At 38.3% G+C, this 18,132-nt stretch overlaps 1 protein-coding gene across 2 annotated transcripts in view; it reads left to right on the top strand.

Moving 5' to 3' along the window:
• The first annotated feature begins 1,802 nt into the window (after positions 1-1,802).
• The window catches only part of CORIN (corin, serine peptidase), a 1,415,152-nt gene continuing 1,398,822 nt past the window's right edge, over positions 1,803-18,132 (top strand). For both annotated transcript variants that reach the window (XM_044061411.1, XM_044061410.1), the window contains exon 1: positions 1,803-2,399. The gene's annotated coding sequence lies outside the window, so the exon portion shown is untranslated. The remainder of the gene's footprint in view (positions 2,400-18,132) is intronic.

Below are 18,132 nucleotides of genomic sequence, written 5' to 3'. Positions count from 1 at the left end.
AGCTGTAAGTGTTCCACCGTCACTTCCATATTCACCCAATTGTTCCACAGTTTGGAGATGGAAGGATGAGACCTGTGGTAGGAGTTGTAACCTGGGTTATTGCCCATGGCATACCACCTAATAATTAAGTAATGCTGAATCCCATTGCCCATGGCATATCACCTAATACGTAAGTAACACTGACCCCCCCCCTCCGTGGTTGGACTTGTCTGGAACCTAAAGGCATAGCTCTTCAATGTCCAGATTTTTTGGCACATATTTTGGTCTGGTCCTCATAAAATGTGTGGTTTTCTGGCAAATCAGTGAGGACTAAATTCACTAAATAATGGAAGACATTTAACTTTCAAACTTCAATCCTTCAGGAAATGCGTGCAGTTAGAACTTTTATTCTAGCAACTTTTTTAAGTTTGTACCAATAATATTTAAAATGTGTGCCTATTTTTGCCCCCCCCCCCCCCCCCAGGGTTGCCACCTTTTTAAATGCCCAAAGTGCGACATTTTTGGTACAAGCATCAGTTTTTGCAGGACAAAACATACCCACGGCCAGTACAAAGGACAGAACTTCAGTTTTTTGACCAATTAAAAGCTTATTCTTGTAGCATTTTAGTTGCTTAGTCCGTTTCTTAAAATATTTAGGTGCTTCAGATACAGAATAACTGTTTTATGCAACTATTGCATAAACTATAGGAAATATGTTTGTCCTAAAATCTCAGGACATTTGCCATTTTTTTTATTTCTTTGCAGGATACAACTGTCCAAAGAGGGACTGTCCCTCGCAAAGTGGGACAGGTGGTAACCCTACCCCCCCATTATTTTAACTTTGCCCAGATTTCTTGTGCTGAGTGCTGGAGAGGTATGCCTGGAGTGTTAATTCTAAGTAGACACTTGGGGATTTATTAGATTGATTTTTTTGCCTGCTCAGTTTTTAAATGAGAATTTCATGAAGTACATTTATTTGTGACAGAGATAGTTCTCATTTGGGGACTTATGCCCTTCTTTATACTCCCACATTAGAATAAGAGTTTCCTTGGGAGCATGAGAGTGTGCACAGAGCCCGTACGACTGGGTGTATATGTAGATATGCAAGCCATCTGGCTGTGGCAACATAGGGGTTCCTGGATCCTGCAGGGCTGACCCAACTACAGTGTGTTAGAAAACAGTCCCTGGGCTGTCACCCCTCCCCCCATCCAGTTATATAAGTAAATGTATGTATGTATATATATATATATATATATATTTGTATAGTTAGAACTGGAGAGAGGAATAACATCATTTCCTGCCAACATCCCCTCAGCACCTTATTCACTTTCAGTATCACAACTATATAGATGGTAGATTAAGTAGTCCTGAGTAGAAACGAGCAAAAAAGGTGAAGATCATTTGTTTGTTTAATTATTATGGAATTCTGATGGGGAGGGTGGTTGCTTGTTCCACACAGCTTGTATTTTACAGTTTACAGTGATTTTTGGTACTTTCTTGTGGGTAACAAACAGTATATACCATTTAAATATTAAATAGTTAAAATGATCTTGACTACATGTCCTGACTACTGCCCCGAAAGGGCAAGCCAGATAAGTGTGCTTTATATTAATACCGTATTATCAAATCACAGTAGTAAGGAAACTGCATTGCAAACGCAAAGGCTTTGATTAGAAACCAAGCTTCTCTTCTATGTTTTATAACTCAGTCTGAAAGTAACAAAAGATAGTTCCTGGGCCCAGGATGTTTCTAGTCACTCCTGACATTTGACACCTCTGTATTTTCAGCTGTCTCAGCCCAGGGCAGTCTGTCTGGGATTCTCCTAGCAAATTAAAGGAACGCGTGTATGTTTTCTCTTATGGCTAATAATAGGTATGTGCACTTACTGGGGTGACAAGTGACATTCGTCGTTGGTGCCTACACGTAAATGCTGGTGGGATGGAAAAAAAAGTACCCACCTAAAAATAGAGCGGGGACCACGTCTGCATGAAGTGCACCGCCCGAGTCCTGGCTCCCGTTCTGTGTACATGTGGAGAATTAATGCTGAGTCGCTGAGAGACTGCCCAGCAGGCTATCTGTAGTCTCCCTACCTCCTGTCTGCCTTTATATATATATCGTCCGAGTGGCGGGGGTCAGGCTTGTTGCTGGAAAAGGAGCCTTGCGAGATCCGCACTGTCCTTGCGCTGCGCAGGTGGGAAGGCAGGCTCACCCCAGTGGCACTGTTTATTAGAAGTGTTGCAACGCCCCTAGGCATCAACTTGTGCATTTGAATTACAGCGGGCAACGCTGGCTTTCTGCAAGAGACACTGACCACAGTGGTGCAAGGAGCTGCGAATTATGTTCAAAGCCATACTGTTTAGAAAGCTCTGCTGAATCTCCTTTCATCATTTTATCCAGCAGTCTTCGTGATGTATTAATTGGTAAGTCTGAGTAATTATTTATAAGTGAATATCCATGGTCTTTCTTGTTTATGCTGCATGTGAATATGTTTAACCATTACTCTTGTCTTTAACCGCAAAAATCGAAGACAAATAATCAGCGACAAATCGTATCATTTTATATAAAACAGTGGCAGTATTCTTTTGGAAAGTTGACAAAATACTGGAACTAGTGTTAGTTATTGTATAAAGGCTATAAAAGTCTCTAATCCCAGCTATTAAGGTTAACAGTCACGTGACTACTATAATAAAATGTTTTTATGAAGGACACCGCAGCTTTTTTAAAGTCAACATAACCATCTGATCATTTTTTATAATAAATATTTTTACTCTGCAACCCAGATTGAATTGCAAGAAATGAGAAAAAAAATCATTCAGCAGTGACATTTTAGATACATTTATATTAACAACGGGTTTCCTCTTTATACTCGCTTCTTAAAATCTATAAACATTTTTGTCAGTGAAGTTGCACTTACATGCACTTACTAGAATTGTTGCACTGCAGCTAACTGTTAAAGCCTCTTGTATGTGAGCCCGGTGTTAATTAATGTCAATGTCAAACGTGGAGGGGGGGGGGGGTATTTGGTAATGTGACATCCTGCTATAATTTGGATTAAGGTTAAGAGGTACAAGGTATGGTGGAGTTGAACAAAAATACCTAGTGCTACAGTTGCCCAAATATTCTCGACTTCCCATTTGCTTCTATACTTCGTCCTGTTTTGGAGTACGTTTCACGCTGCCTTCATTTCAGCGGTGTGGCTAAGTGTTTGCAGATTTTTATATGTAACTGCTATTTCTGCTAGTGGCACACATGCCCATTGTAATTATGCAATGAAAAACATACCACACGTGCTAAAATAACCATATACACTTCGGGTACAGATTCTTCACTGCTTCACTTATACCTTTTTTTTCATTTTCTGTTTGAATGCAGAGCAAATTGTCTTAATTTGAAAGGTAATGTCCCGCTACAGAAATTATCTATACGCCAGAACTTTAACGGTGTATGCTTGGTGACGCTTATTATTGTAGTTTAGTTTCTAGTTTCATGTTAAGTTTTGGTTATTGGAATTTAAGCATGTGCATATTGTAATGCTACTGCAGATTGCAGCGCACAGGTTTATTATAAAGATGAGCATTAGTATGACCATGTCTCCATTCCTGCTATCCTTCTTAAACAAAAACGTTACCAGTTCTTAGTGCAGTAGTGTGATAGGTGGTTAACAGGTGCTAAAACTTTGTAAGTTTGAATTCAGAATCAGAACTGTATATGAATTGGTCCATAATGTAAATTTGTTAAGTTTAGTGCTCTAGGTGCTTGCCTGTACATCGAAATATGAGGCTTCTCATACCTGAAGCAGGAAGGTTAAAATCCAGTACTGGGTCATCTTTGATCAATATATTCTGTGTATTGAGCAGTTCTGTCAATCTTGTTAACCCCCTTGTTCGGGTGGCTCCCCTTCTCAGCGGACCCTGCTTTTCTATCCGAACAAATCTCAATATTTAATTCCAGTGACCAGCTCTTTGCCATTTAGGACAAGTGCATGCTGACAAAGTGTTTGTTGAATTTTGGTATTTTCTTGATGAGGGAAATATGGTCACCGGATATGCTTGATATCAGCTTGACCGGAAACTTTGTAAACTCAGTATACTCTTAAGATAAATGTAATTTGAATCTTTTGGCATGAATTTAGGTATTGATTTGATAGGGTCGTCACTGCTTATTCTAACATCGAGGTGTAACTATAACTCCATATATATTGTGCGAACATTATTTTTTGAGGCTTGACATATTTTTTAGCATTAAATCTTTGCGTCTTACCTCTGCTGTTACAAGGTATTTATACTTGCATTCAGAAGCTCTCATGCTTTTATTCTGTGCTTTTATGAAACACTTCAGAACACTATGTACAGGAGAAGAAAACGGGTGGGGGAAGTAACAGTGTAAGGCTTGTTTAAGAAATTACAGGTGTACGTTTTTTTTTTTTGGGGGGGGGGTGTCATCATGCCACCTGGGATTTTTAATGCTTTTTCTGAGACCATCGGATTTGATTGTTGCATGGTGTTATAGGGAAGTTGCAAAAGTGTGTGAACAGGGATTAATCGTGAAAAAAATATTAAGGCAAGTTAGAACGAGTGTCATCTGAGGATTTTGTTTTCCCTACTTAAAAATAATGCTACTGAAACTCATTGTATGGTTAAAAACAATAAGCAAATAACTCTCAACACCCAGGATTTGGGCACACTTTTGCTTCCCTTAAATTTCACTTTAGTTCTGAATTTAACTTTTCTTCACAGTTCTCCACTGGCCTAGGATGCATTTCAGTCTCAGCTAGGATGCTTTCAGTGTGGAGTTTCTGCACATCCTCTCACCAAGAGTCTAGCCAGGGAGTTTCATTTTGTACTCACTCTCATACTGTTGCCCTTCCTGCTCCATTTTACATAAATAAATGCACACAACACTTCCAATGCTACCTCGTACGCATATAAAGAATGTATGCATTGGTTTCATATGTTGAGTCGTCAATTATAGAAAGGTAATTATATATCTGAGCAAGCTGTGTTTAGATGCAATTGGTAGCCATTTTTCAAGCCTTGATAGACTTCTTATTGTCTCTATGATTCATGTTTGTGAGAGTTATTCAGACAAGGTACTCAGGAGAGTATAATGAGTATGCCTGGCTGCATGCGCTCTTGCCTCTCACCATATCCGAAAGACATAGTGTATAATTAAATAGACCATTTTCCACACAATGTGTGTGGAGAGGGGGGGGTTGATACTTCTGTCTGGTAAAAGTTTTTTTTTTCTTTTTGTCTTGTGCCCAGTTGAGTGCTGTCATACGGACAGTTAAATAAATGAATGAAAACAATGTTTCACCTAATTAATGTAAATAAGTAAAGCATGCCTATATAAAAACTCACTTATCACTAAGTATGTAAGGTCAAATATATGAAGCAATCCCAAACAATAAGAAAGTGCTTCTGTTTTTGAAGCTCTGCCATGAATTTTAAAGGACAGAAGTGAATCAGTTGACAGGTAAAAACAAGTACTATAAAGATTCCACAAGATCAGAGCAAGTGCTTCTCATAAAAATACTACATCATTAGACATAATCTTTGCATTGGGTCGTGTTGTGCCAAATACATTTTAGTAAGGGATGTTAGAGTCTGAAAAATGTGGTAACTTTTCCCATGTTTTTGAAATATGGGGATAGGCTTTACACTAAAGTTTGTTTCAAGACCTATTTTGAGGATGTGGTATTTTAAGAGGAGAAGGGAGTCTTCATTTTATGACAAATGCTTAGAAGGTTACTGAATAGGGTTAAGATACTAGACTGTAGGCATAGTTGTGAGTGCAAGGCTGCAAACATGCTCACACAGTTGACAAACATCATCCTATGTCAAGAAAGTGTAAAACAAAGGTTTATTCATGCCTTCACTGGAACATCAGGATGGCATTTTAGTTGGTAGTGAACATAGCTGTGAAATTACGTCTGAAAATAGTTACTAAACACACCTCCTACATGTTTATCTGTACTACAAAATACTCTACGTTGTGGAAAAAAGTCAACTATGTTTGTGCACCTGAAAAAGTAACAGTTTCTTTCTTAGAAATATCTCAGGATTTTTACTATTCCAGTTCACGTCTGGCAGAGACGTTTTTGTTCTGCCCCTCTTAAAATATGAGGAATCACTTATTTTGTTTTAATACAAGTACATGAATCAGACAAGTATAAATATCCTGTTGCAAAAATAGCACTTTTTCCAAATTCACCCAAGAAAAGTACTTGCCTCTTCTCAAGAAGGGCTGATGTCGGGTTATTCCATTAAGCAGCACTGTCCACATAAAACATTAATTTCAGACAAATGTCTATTTGCAATTTTCTGACATCAATTTTAGAACCTTCCTTATATTGTGAATAAATCCCATTTTTATTAAGTGTTTGTGTTTTTATTCCAAATTAATTTAAATAGTGTCCTTGATTCTTTAAGAAAGAGGCTTGTGTCTTGAGATTTACATACAAACACATTCTGATAGGTAACTATGAAATGTCACAAAAGATAATGTCACTTTTTAGGACATTAGTTATGTTTATGATGCATATTTTTGTTTAGCAATCAGGTTTACTGTAGTTTTATATTCTAAACATTTGCCAAGCATGAACTAAATGTGGCATTTACAGCTTGTGAGAGAAATGTGCTCAGTACACTGAAAAAATGTTCATATGTTTTCTTTCTGTGGAAATGTGATCAGAACAATGCAGAAAGGCCAATCATTTTTGTCATATAAGCCCCATGTGGTGTTTAACATCAAATGAGCTACTGTCAGCTTGTAACAGATGGGACATAACATTTTCTTTGAAAGACCACATCCCAGGAATGTAACATTCCCATCATGCTCTGCCATGGTGTCAGTAATGAGAAATGAACCGAAGTGCTTGATACTGGGATAAAACCTGTAGCCGGCATGTTCTCAGCATTAAACCAAAGCGCTTGATACTGGGATAAAACTTGCAGCAGTCATGTCCTCAGCATTAAGATCAACTCTTTCCCCTGCTGATATTATCTTATTAAAGACTGGGAGATTTCATGCTGTAACATTGTCTTACTTAGAAGATATTTTGTATACACAGTGTAAGACCATCATATGTGATGTTGAAATCATGAGCTCATCACGTGATGTTGAAATCTGTTTCCAGACATTTTAATCATAATGTAATTTGTTCAGACATATGTATAATATTATAACATGCATAGACATGGAACATTCATGAAATCAAGTAATAATAAGTGTAGATCCTGCTTGGTATGAATGCAAACTGTCAATTTTCTCTTTAAAATACTGGTACAGTAGTATACATGTTAGTAAAATACTTGGACTGATAACAGCAGCAGACTAGTTTAAAAAATGTTATTTTTGTTAGATCATAATAGTCATTGAAATTCTATAGTCTGGTTCCAAACAATATGCTGAAATAGATTGGCTAGAGAGAAGGAAAACGGCAGAGGTAGGGAGTAGAAAATATAGTATCTTAGAGTCAGAATTTAGGGCTGACACAGTGAACCACTGATGAAGTTTGGTAATCTTGACTAATTAGCATGACCAGTCATAATGGCAGGTTAGGTGCTGACTTAGGGATCTACTGGAGATGCCATTTTCACAAGTGAGACAAAAATAGTGCACATACTCTGCAGCAAGGAATACCACCAACATGACTGTTCAAAGCACAGTGGCATCTAAAGGTTCTCCAGGTATGTTTGTAGTTTTTTTTTTTTTTTTTTTTACTTTTTTCTGTTTTGCTTCCTCTTTTTGGATTTTGTTTTTCAGGATGGTGTATTATGCAGTACTCTGGACAGTTTTCATGCAGCTACAACAGTTATACTAATGGATTTGCAAGGCTGTATAATGCAGTTTGTAAAATGTAACTAAAACGGAACTGCTAAGCAATCTGCCTGACTACAGAAAAAGAATAATTGGCATTCTGGCTGATGTTCAAGTAATGAAATAAAATAAATATCATTACATTATGTATCTTGGATTAAATAACCTGTATCTTAAGTACTGCAGTTTGAACAAGGCATCTGTGACTATAATTTCCAGAAATGAAGCACACGTTTTTGTCCTTTACTGAGGTTCAGTTTGTAAATTAAAGACCTACAGTGCAGTGTTAACTGCAGCTGGCTTATATGAGCTGAGTATATGTTTATGCAAGCGCTCAACTTTTTTGCAGCATTTAGAAGAATGATAACTCTTGTTTCTTTAAGCAAGATGAAATAAAAATGTTACCAAAATTGTAAGTAGTGCTTACCATACATATGCTAATTCAGTATGCATCTTCATAACTCTCAACCTCCAAGCATTAAAAATCACAGCACTTGCTTTTAGAAAATTATATTAGAGGGTCAGAAAGAGGAACACTTCCTTAATTTTAACAATAGAAGGTCTTTATATGGTAGACCCTATATAATCTGCAGGAGTGAATCTTTGTACAGGCTTAGTGTTTTGTATTTAATAAACTGTGTGGTTATAAACAGACCTAATTTTATGAGTAACATCATAAATCTAGGAGCAAGGTTAAATCTGAGAGCCAAAATCATAGTGTTGTGCATAATTCATAGATGAGAACTATGTGCACTTTCCATGTTATATGAGCCTCAGTTGAGGTGAGCTGCCTAAAAATAAGAATTCATGTAATGCGAGCCTGGTATTATCTTATAAAGTCACATGATGCACCGTTGCAAACCTGAACATCAGACACTGAACTATGAGACAATGGCTTGAGTTTAGTCTGGCCAACAAACTTCAGGAAAGCAAAGTCAGCAAAGGAAAATGTTGACTTTAACTAAAAACACAACAGAAGTGTGTTTACATTGTGGGGGTGAACCCTAACTGCACTCTTAACAGCCTTGTTTTTCTGTATATACTAATTCAGAAATTACATAACTTTTATGACAAGTGGGACATTCTGCCAAACATTCATGAATTTTGGTGAAATGAAGCCACTATTTGAACTCAGGTCCCCTGTGGAAACTCATCAGAGCTTTATCCCTCTGTGGCACAGACATGGCCATTACAGAGAAATGTTACACACAGACAAGGATCAAGACTCGGAAAGACTTGTCCTTGCAGCCTGTTATTAATACTTTGCATCCTACATGGCCATGTGGAATAGTGATGTAAAAGCCTTGCAGGTCTTTGCTACATACTGATACTTCTTATATATATGCATATTGTTTGGTACAGATAACATAAACCACATTCTGCTGCTCTTGTAGCTGCTTTTGTACAACTATAGTGAACATAAGTGAAAATAATGGGAGTTTTCAATCACTGCTCCATTTCTAATACAGACAGCTTTCATGACTGTACGCTGAAGTCTTCTGTTGGCCACACTTCCTAGTTGACATTTTTGCAACATCAATATCAAGCAAAGTGATATCATGACAACTGTGGATAAGCATAGTGGCATACCACAGCATGCCATTTCATAGCATTAATCATTCATGTGGACTCAGTGCCGCACCATCACATTAATCATTCATGTGGACTCAGTGCCATACCATCACATTAATCATTCATGAGGACTCAGTGCCATACTATTGCATGAATCATTCATGTGGACTTAGTGCCATATCATCACATTTTTCATACTTGAGGACTCAATGTCATACCATTGCATTATTCATTCATGTGGGCTCAGTGCCATACCATTGCATTAACAATTCATGAGACCTCAGTACTGTACCATCACATTAACCATTCATGAGTACTCAGTGCCATACCATCACATTAATCATTCACATGGTCTCAGTACCATACCATCACTTTGACCATTCATGTGGATGCAGTGCCATATCATCGCATTAACCATTCATGTAGACTTAGTGCCATATCATCGCATTAACCATTCATGTAGGCTTAGTGCCATATCATCACATTATTCATGCATGAGGGCTCAGTGTCATACCATTACATTAATCATTCATGTGGACTCAGTGCCATACCATCATATTAATCATTCATGTGGACTCAGTGCCATACCACTGCATTAACCATTCATGTGGACTCAGTACCATACCATCACTTTAATCATTCATGTGGACACAGTGCTATACTATCACATTAATTACTTATGAGGACACAGTGCCTTACCATTGCATTAATCATTCATGAGGACTCAGTGCCGTGCCATTGTATTAATCATTCATAAGGACTGACTGCCATAGCATCACATTAATCACTCGTGAGGACTCAGTGCCATACCATCATATTAATCATTCATGAGGGCTCAGTGCCATACTATCACATTAATCAGTCATGTTAACTCATTGCCATATCATCCCATTAATGACTCATGAGAATTCAGTGCCATACCATCACATTAGTCATTCATGTGGATGCAGTGCCATACCAGCACATTAATCATTCATGAGGACTCAGGGTCATACCATTGCATTAATCATTCATGTGGACACAGTGCAATACCATCACATCAATCATTCATGTGGATGCAGTGCCATACCATCACATTACTCATTCATGTGCACTCAGTGCCATACCATCACATTATTCATACATGAGGACTCGATGTTATACCATTGCATTAATTATGCACAAAGACTCAGTGCCATGCCATCACATTAACCATTCATGTGGACTCAGTGCTATATCATCACATTGATCATTCACGTGGATGCAGTGCTGTACCATTGTATTAATCATTCATGAGGACTCAATGCCATACCATTGCAATAATCCTTCATGAGGACACTGTGCCTTACCATTGCATTAATCATTCATGAAAGCTTTGTGCTGTACCATCGCATTTGTCATTCATGAGGACTCCATGCCTTATCATTACATTAATCATAGGTATATAGGCTCATAGGTTGTTACTAGGCTAACAACCACTAGGACCCTTAAAAGCAAAGCTGCACATCCAAAATCATTTGGGTCCCCAAGTATCATGGGTGTCTATATGGGGGGCATGTTAGTAGGCAGGTAACTAAGAATTTGTAGAGAAGTGGCAGGATAAACTTTTCTTATTGATGGCCTTTGTCCATAATAGACATGGGGGCCAGACTGGGGGTAAATTAACAATTCCCATCCAATTGACAGGGTTTCATTTGAATAGGGTCAGGGATGAACTCTATTTTACATGGATAGAAAGTCAATTCTATAGTGTGGAGATCCTACGGGACACATATCTGTCCCTCCAGGACATTCTGTTTATGTCACAATCAAAGTTAATTTCACTAGATCTAATGTTTCTGTTGTGGTTTGTTTTGAACATGTGCAACAAATCCATCAGGACTGGGTCAGAGGAAGCCTTGTAAACCAAGCAAAGCAAAGATACCCTCTCAGCAGCCTGTTGGAGACTGAATACAGTGACAGAGCCTTTAGGTGATCAGTGCAGGACAAGGTATTCATGCCCTAAATTCTCCTGGTGAGAAACCTTTGGGGGCATTCCAACTGTTGCAAGCATTTGGTTAGATACATGCCAAAGGAGGCATTGTATTCAGAGATCATTATGAGGACTCAGTTCAAAACAATAGTATTAATTATTCATGTGGATTCAATGCCATACAATCACATTAATCATTCATGTGGACTCAGTGCCATACCATTGCAATAATCACTCATGAGGACACATTGCTTTGCCATCGCATTAATCGTTCATGAGAACGCAGTGCTGTACAATCACATTAATCATTCATGAGGACTGGCTGTCATACCATCACATTAATCACTCATGAGAATTCAGTACCATACCATCACATTAATCATTCATGTGGACTCAGTGTTATACTATTGCATTAATTACTTATGAGGACACAGTGCCTTACCATCGCATTAATCATTCATGAGGACTCAGTGCCATGCCATTGCATTAATCATTCGTAAGGACTGACTGCCATAGCATCGTATTAATCATTCGTGAGGACTCAGTGGCTTACCATCATATTAATCATTCATGTTAACTCATTGCCATATCATCCCATTAATGACTCATGAGAAATCAATGCTGTACCATCGCATTAATCATTCATTTGGCCTCAGTGCTATACCATTTCAGCAATCCCTTATGATGGCACAGTGCCTTACCATTACGTTAATCATTCATAAAGACTCAGTTTACTGCCATAGTATTAATCATTCAATAGGACTCATCCTGGAGCACTGTTTTCTGAATTGCATTTTGTGGTTAATTGGAGCCAGACATGTAGGGAAGCAGCTGGCAAATAGTAAAAGTGCATGTCTGAGTTCCAAGAAGGGCTATTCAACAAATAGATCAGTGAATCCTGTTTCTGTTTAATCATCTCATTCTGCAACAGAGCATTAAAAATGGTGTAATATTCTGACTTTGCATCTGCTGCGTCATGATAGACAGTTTATCACTTGTTAATATATGCATCTGAGGAGCACATTGTTAGAGCTCTAATAGATGTTGCTTCATCCTATTGTGCCACATTTTCTGTGACAAAGCCCATAGGACTTGTACAGGTTACCCATCTTGATGGAAGATACCTGGTATCACCATTTTACTCATTAAGCACATGAACTACTCATTTGACATCTGATGGCACATCAGCTAGTCTCATCTGTCTTTTATTCTCCTCTCCTGACTCACCACTTGACTGGACAATGCACTAGCTGCATTTTGATATTGTTGAACACAGAGACACAGGTGTCCTAACAACCACTGTGCAGATTCCTTATTATACTGATATGGCATCATTGAGAAGACAGATTACTTGCTGCTGATTTAATGGTACCTTATACTCCAGTACCATGTTGCTGTTGCCTTGATGAGTGGTATTATATGAAAAATAAAGTAAGAAAGTGAAAGTATTTGCACAGTAGTACAGGCAACCCCACTACCAGCAATGTATCAACCACTGTTTCCCATGTGTAACTGGTTTGTTGTTGGACACTCTTGATATCTACAGTTATGTGCATGAACAGCACCGAAACTGGGAAGCATGTCAGGGTCATGTGTCACCTACATTGCAGAGAATGCCATATTTCTGTCTGCCTAGCATGCTCAGTGATTTGAGGTGCTGCAAATCAAGACAGTAGGTTATACCATCAGTGCACTACAGCATTGTCACATTGGTACCATCAAGGTAGTGACATATTGTGCACGTACACAACAGGAAAGGAATAATAACAGCCCAAGCATGCCTGCACAGTGAGGAGAAATCATCACATATGTCCTTTACAGCCTCTCCCGTAGCACCATGTGTACAGAGTATTCAATTGAAACAGGACATCACTGTATGAATAGATACCAGAAATGGCCAGATTTATTTTGGATATTTATATCTATGGCTATATCTATATATCTGTATCTCATCTATGTCTATAGCTATATCTATCTGCTTTGTCAGTTATAACATGCATAGTAATGCCCACAACCACTAGATAAGGCCATACCCCAAAAGTGCATGTGCAATGTTCAGACATACAGTGCCCTTTCTTCAGCAGCATATTACCAATCATTTGCTTATGACTTTGTTTGATGTTTGAATTTTACTTTATCTCTTTGTCCAAAATAGTAGCATAAAAGGTTGAGCTAGCAGACAAAAGTTGTACTAGGTACCAGTGGTTACTGTATTCTTCATAACAAGGAGCAGGTTGCACTCTATAATGAGTATATTGCAAACTTTGTTTGAATAAGCCATTTTCAGTTTTGTGTTTTGCATTATGATTTTTGACTTTTTCATTGAGATTTTAGTAATATATACACATCTAGAGACAATGGGCATAAATTCAAATTATAGAATATCTTTTAATTTAGTATATGTACTTTGATCCATCACAAATGCCCTCAGCTGAACAATACACTGGGAACAACAGTGCCACAGCTTGTTACCCCTGTGTAGGTTGTCCACAACATAGAGACAGAGAAACCAGTGCTGTTTCACACACCGCAGTGCCACATCTAAAATTCTGCCTTACCAAATGAAATAAAGATCCAAAAGGTGAGTGAGACAGATAATCTACTTCTTGAGCCCCTGGGTGCCGTTATGTATTTCTTTCCTTTTTTTTGCTGTAAAACAATAAGCACTAATTAGGGATGATGTATAGACTGATAACAATATGGCATGAGTGAAAATGGCATTTACAAGCCATTCATCTTGTATAACTTCATACAGTACTTAAGCAAACTAGATAGTATGGTACACAAAAGTGCAGGTTAAGGCCACAACCCTCATGAGCTGAAATGGGCCATCCCTCCCCATTGCATGGCAGTGCACCTAATTCTAATAGAGATACCAAATGAATAGCAGCACTGCAATGGAGACTGATAACATGGAGTGTATTGTAATGAATGTCATAAATATTTGTGACTGTTAAATTCTCCTTAATGTACATTGCATGGTCTATCTTTTAGTTTTTGAGTAGCATTACACTGCTGAACAGAATATTGCATTGTTGCAGATTTCTATGCAAAAATGTTTGCACTTGTACATAGCTCGGAGTAGCTCAAACTCTGGTAGGTATTCCCCTTATCTGCTGTTGCACTGCAGTGTACTCTCATGTATAGAACTCTTATTGTTAGTTATGTTGTCCTTAAGTAAGGACATCTGTCATTTAGTGTACTTGTGTCAACAGCAGTACGCCATGGTTAACAACAGCAACAAATGCATTTCTGACTCCCATCACTAGATGCAGAAGTGTTGTTGATGGACTTAATTAGGTTCCAACCCTCACACCAGATGAGGATTTCAGTATTCTGCCAGTGAACAGTAATACATTAACACAATGCTGGGAGAGGGATATGAGTTGGGCATTCCCTATGCTATGACCAATAAGCTCATGTTACATGTTGAATATAGATATCTGTGTATTATATTGGGGTAGGTACTTTTAAATATTAAACAGATCAGAGATAGGAAATGTGTGCTGTATGGTTTACCTCTTTCTAGAAGGTAGTCACAGTAAAGACCTTACTGAGGTTTATCCACATCGGGATGGACTCTGCACATGTTGTACGAAGACAAGCATGTTAGAACCGAAATCATTTTTAACTTTTTGACCAATGCTCAGTTAATGAATGTTAAATAAATGTAATCTGCATTTTAGCTAGCTCTGTTGGTGCAGAGAGGTAAAAACATGACTATAACCCAAATTTAAGCTACAGAGGAGATGGCAAAGGGTGATGAGGTAAAGTCTCCGCACCTCTCTTCAGGGAAGAGTGAAGTACACAAGTCTGGAGCACATTGTCTATGGTAGAAATCCAGATAAAGAGTGGATACCACCTGGGAGCACTTGGTTCAAGGGAAGCAGGGAATCTTGAGTGGTTACAGCACTCAATGAAGTGAGTGACATCCTCTCTGTGCACATTGCATGTCAAGCTCTGTGTGTTCTACTGGGGTACACACAATTGGAATAGTCAAGGCTTAAGAACAACAACAAAAGACATTCCGTAAAAGTAGATGACTGCAACCCCTCCACCTTTCAATCCTTATGCTGGGAAAGAAAGAATGAGCTGTAAAGCTGTCTCCTTCCTGAGAACTGAATAGCCTGTTTGTGTATGGGAGAGGATTTATAGCAACCAAAAAAAAAACAAAAGTAAACATTTTGAATATCTAACTGTATAATTTGCATTTTGAAATGTGTCTGAGTTTTAGAATAAAAAAGTCAGCATGAAGTAGGAGAAGGCCTTCAGAGTATTTTCTTCTTTCAAGGAAAGATAGTCCGACTGTAACCACTAAGAATTCTCTTGGTGCAAGGTAATTTAGCAGAAAGCTGGTAGATGTTGATCCAGAAAATGTGATTTGTTCCTTACTGTAAGCATATTACAAGAGATGCCTAAAAAGGTACAGTTTCCACATTGGAGAAGAACAACCATCCACTCAAGGAATCTTCACAACCAGCTGCTAGTACACTTATACTGTGTGGTGGTGTTCGTTATATGCAATGATGGTACAGTGATATCTGCTGTATGGAGGTATGAAGTATACATGTATGCACACACACACACACACACACACACACACACACACACACACACACACACACACACACACACACACACACACACACTGTACCTAATTATACTCTGTAGTGTCTGGTGTTCCTAAAAAACTACAGTGGATATAAAAATTATACACACCCCTGTTAAAATGCCAGGCTTTTGTGATCCAAAAAATGAGACCACAATAAATCATTTCAAAACTTTTTCCGCCTTTAATGTGACCAATTACCTGTGCAGTTCAATTGAAAAAGAAACAAATCTGTTAGGGGAAAAATATAAAAAAATAAAAAAAACATACGATAAGCTGGTTGCATAAGTGTGCACACTCTTAAACTAATACTTTGTTGAAGCACCTTTTAATTTAATTACAACATTCAGTCTTCTTGGGTAAAAGTCTATCAGCATGGCGCATCTTGACATGGCACTATTTGCTTACTCTTCCTTGCAAAAGCATTACAAATCTGTCAGATTGTGAGGGCATTTCTTGTGTACAGCCCTCTTCAGGTCACCCCACAAATTTTCTATTGTATTTAGGTCTGGGTTCTAGCTGGGCCATTGCAAAACTTTAATTTTCTTCTGGTGAAGCCATTCTGTTGTTGATTTGGATATATGCTCGTGGTCATTGTTGTGTTGAAAGATGAAATTCCTCTTCATCTTCAGCTTTCTAGCAGACACCTGAAGGTTTTGGGCCAAAAGTCACTGGTACTTGGAACTGTTCATAATTCCCTCCACCTTGACTAAAGTCCCAGTTCCAGCTGACAAAAAGCAACCCCAAAACATGATACTGCCATCACCATGCTTCACTGTGGGGGTGGTGTTCTTTTGGTGACGTGAAGTGTTGTTTTTGTGCCAAATGTGACCTTTTGGAATTGTGGCCAAAATGTTCAACCTTAGTCTCATCAGACCATAACACATTTCCCACATGCTTTTGGGAGATGTGATGTATTGTTTTGCAAATTTTAGCTGGACCTGGATGTTTTTCTGTGTAAGAAAAGGCTTCCATCTTGCAACCTACCCCATAGTCCAGACATATGGAGAATATGGGAGATTGTTGCCACATGTAGTACACAACCAGTACTTGCCAGAAATTCCTGCAGCTCCTTCAGTGTTGCTGTAGCTCTCTTGGGAGGGTCCCTGACCAGTTTTTGTCTTGTCTTTTCATCAGTTTTGGAGGGATGTCCAGTTCTTTGCAGTGTCACTGTTGTCCCATATTTTCTCCACTTTGTGATGACTATCTTCATTGTGTCCTATGGTATATCCAATGCTGTGGACATTTTTTTGTACCCTTCTCCTGACTGATACTTTTCAACAATGAGATCCCTTCAATGTTTTTGTAAGCTCTCTGGGAACCATAGCTTTTACTCTAGCAGGCAACTGAGTAAATGTCAGGAAAATCCTACTAGGACAGCTGAACTTTATTTGGGGTTTATCACAGTCTCTTTAATTGATGGCAGGTATGTACTGAAGACTGAATGTTATAATTAAATCAAAAGGTGTTTCAATGAAGTATTAGTTTAAGGGTGTGCACACACAACAAAGTATTAGTTTAAGGGTGTGCACACACAACAAAGTATTAGTTTAAGGGTGTGCACACTTATGCAACCAGCTTATTGTACATTTTTTATTTTTTCTATTTTTTCCCTAACAGATTTGTTTGTTTTTCAATTGAATTGTACAGGTTGTAGGTCACATTAAAGGTAGGAAAAGTTTTGAAATGATTTATTGGTTCTCATTTTTTTAATATCACAAAAACCTGGCATTTTTAACAGGGGTGTGTACACTTTTTATATGTATGTGCTTCATACAAATGATAAGATAGGTGTCCAATAGTTGTAAAAGTTGCTGTGTCTAATGCATTGTTTTCACAGAAGTGCATTAATCAAAGGGCACTATATTATTGTTTGTGTACAGCAGTGGCATATGCTTGTAGCTCATTTTTTATTTATGTACAATGCTTCTGGGAGCATTGATGGATACCACTGCAACATATGGTTGCAGCATATCATCTAACAGATGTGACTATAATAACTGTCCAGATACTAGCCATCACCGGCTACATTTAGCTCTTTCTGCAAACTGTGCAGCTTCCCTGATGTCCTTCCTGACCTGCCTTTGGGTGTTGTGTTGACCATCCATCTACGTATGTCTGCTATGTACTGCCTCACTGTCAGCCTGTCATTTTAGCCACATGTTGTAAAGCACATAGGCCAGCAGCATCCATGCAGCCT

The sequence above is a fragment of the Protopterus annectens genome, chromosome 2.part0 (assembly GCF_019279795.1).
Source record: "Protopterus annectens isolate FY-2018-M chromosome 2.part0, PAN1.0, whole genome shotgun sequence".
NCBI classification, from domain to species: Eukaryota; Metazoa; Chordata; order Ceratodontiformes; family Protopteridae; genus Protopterus; species Protopterus annectens.
The sequence above is the reverse complement of the archived record's forward strand: the minus strand, read 5'-3'. Positions and strand labels throughout refer to the sequence as shown.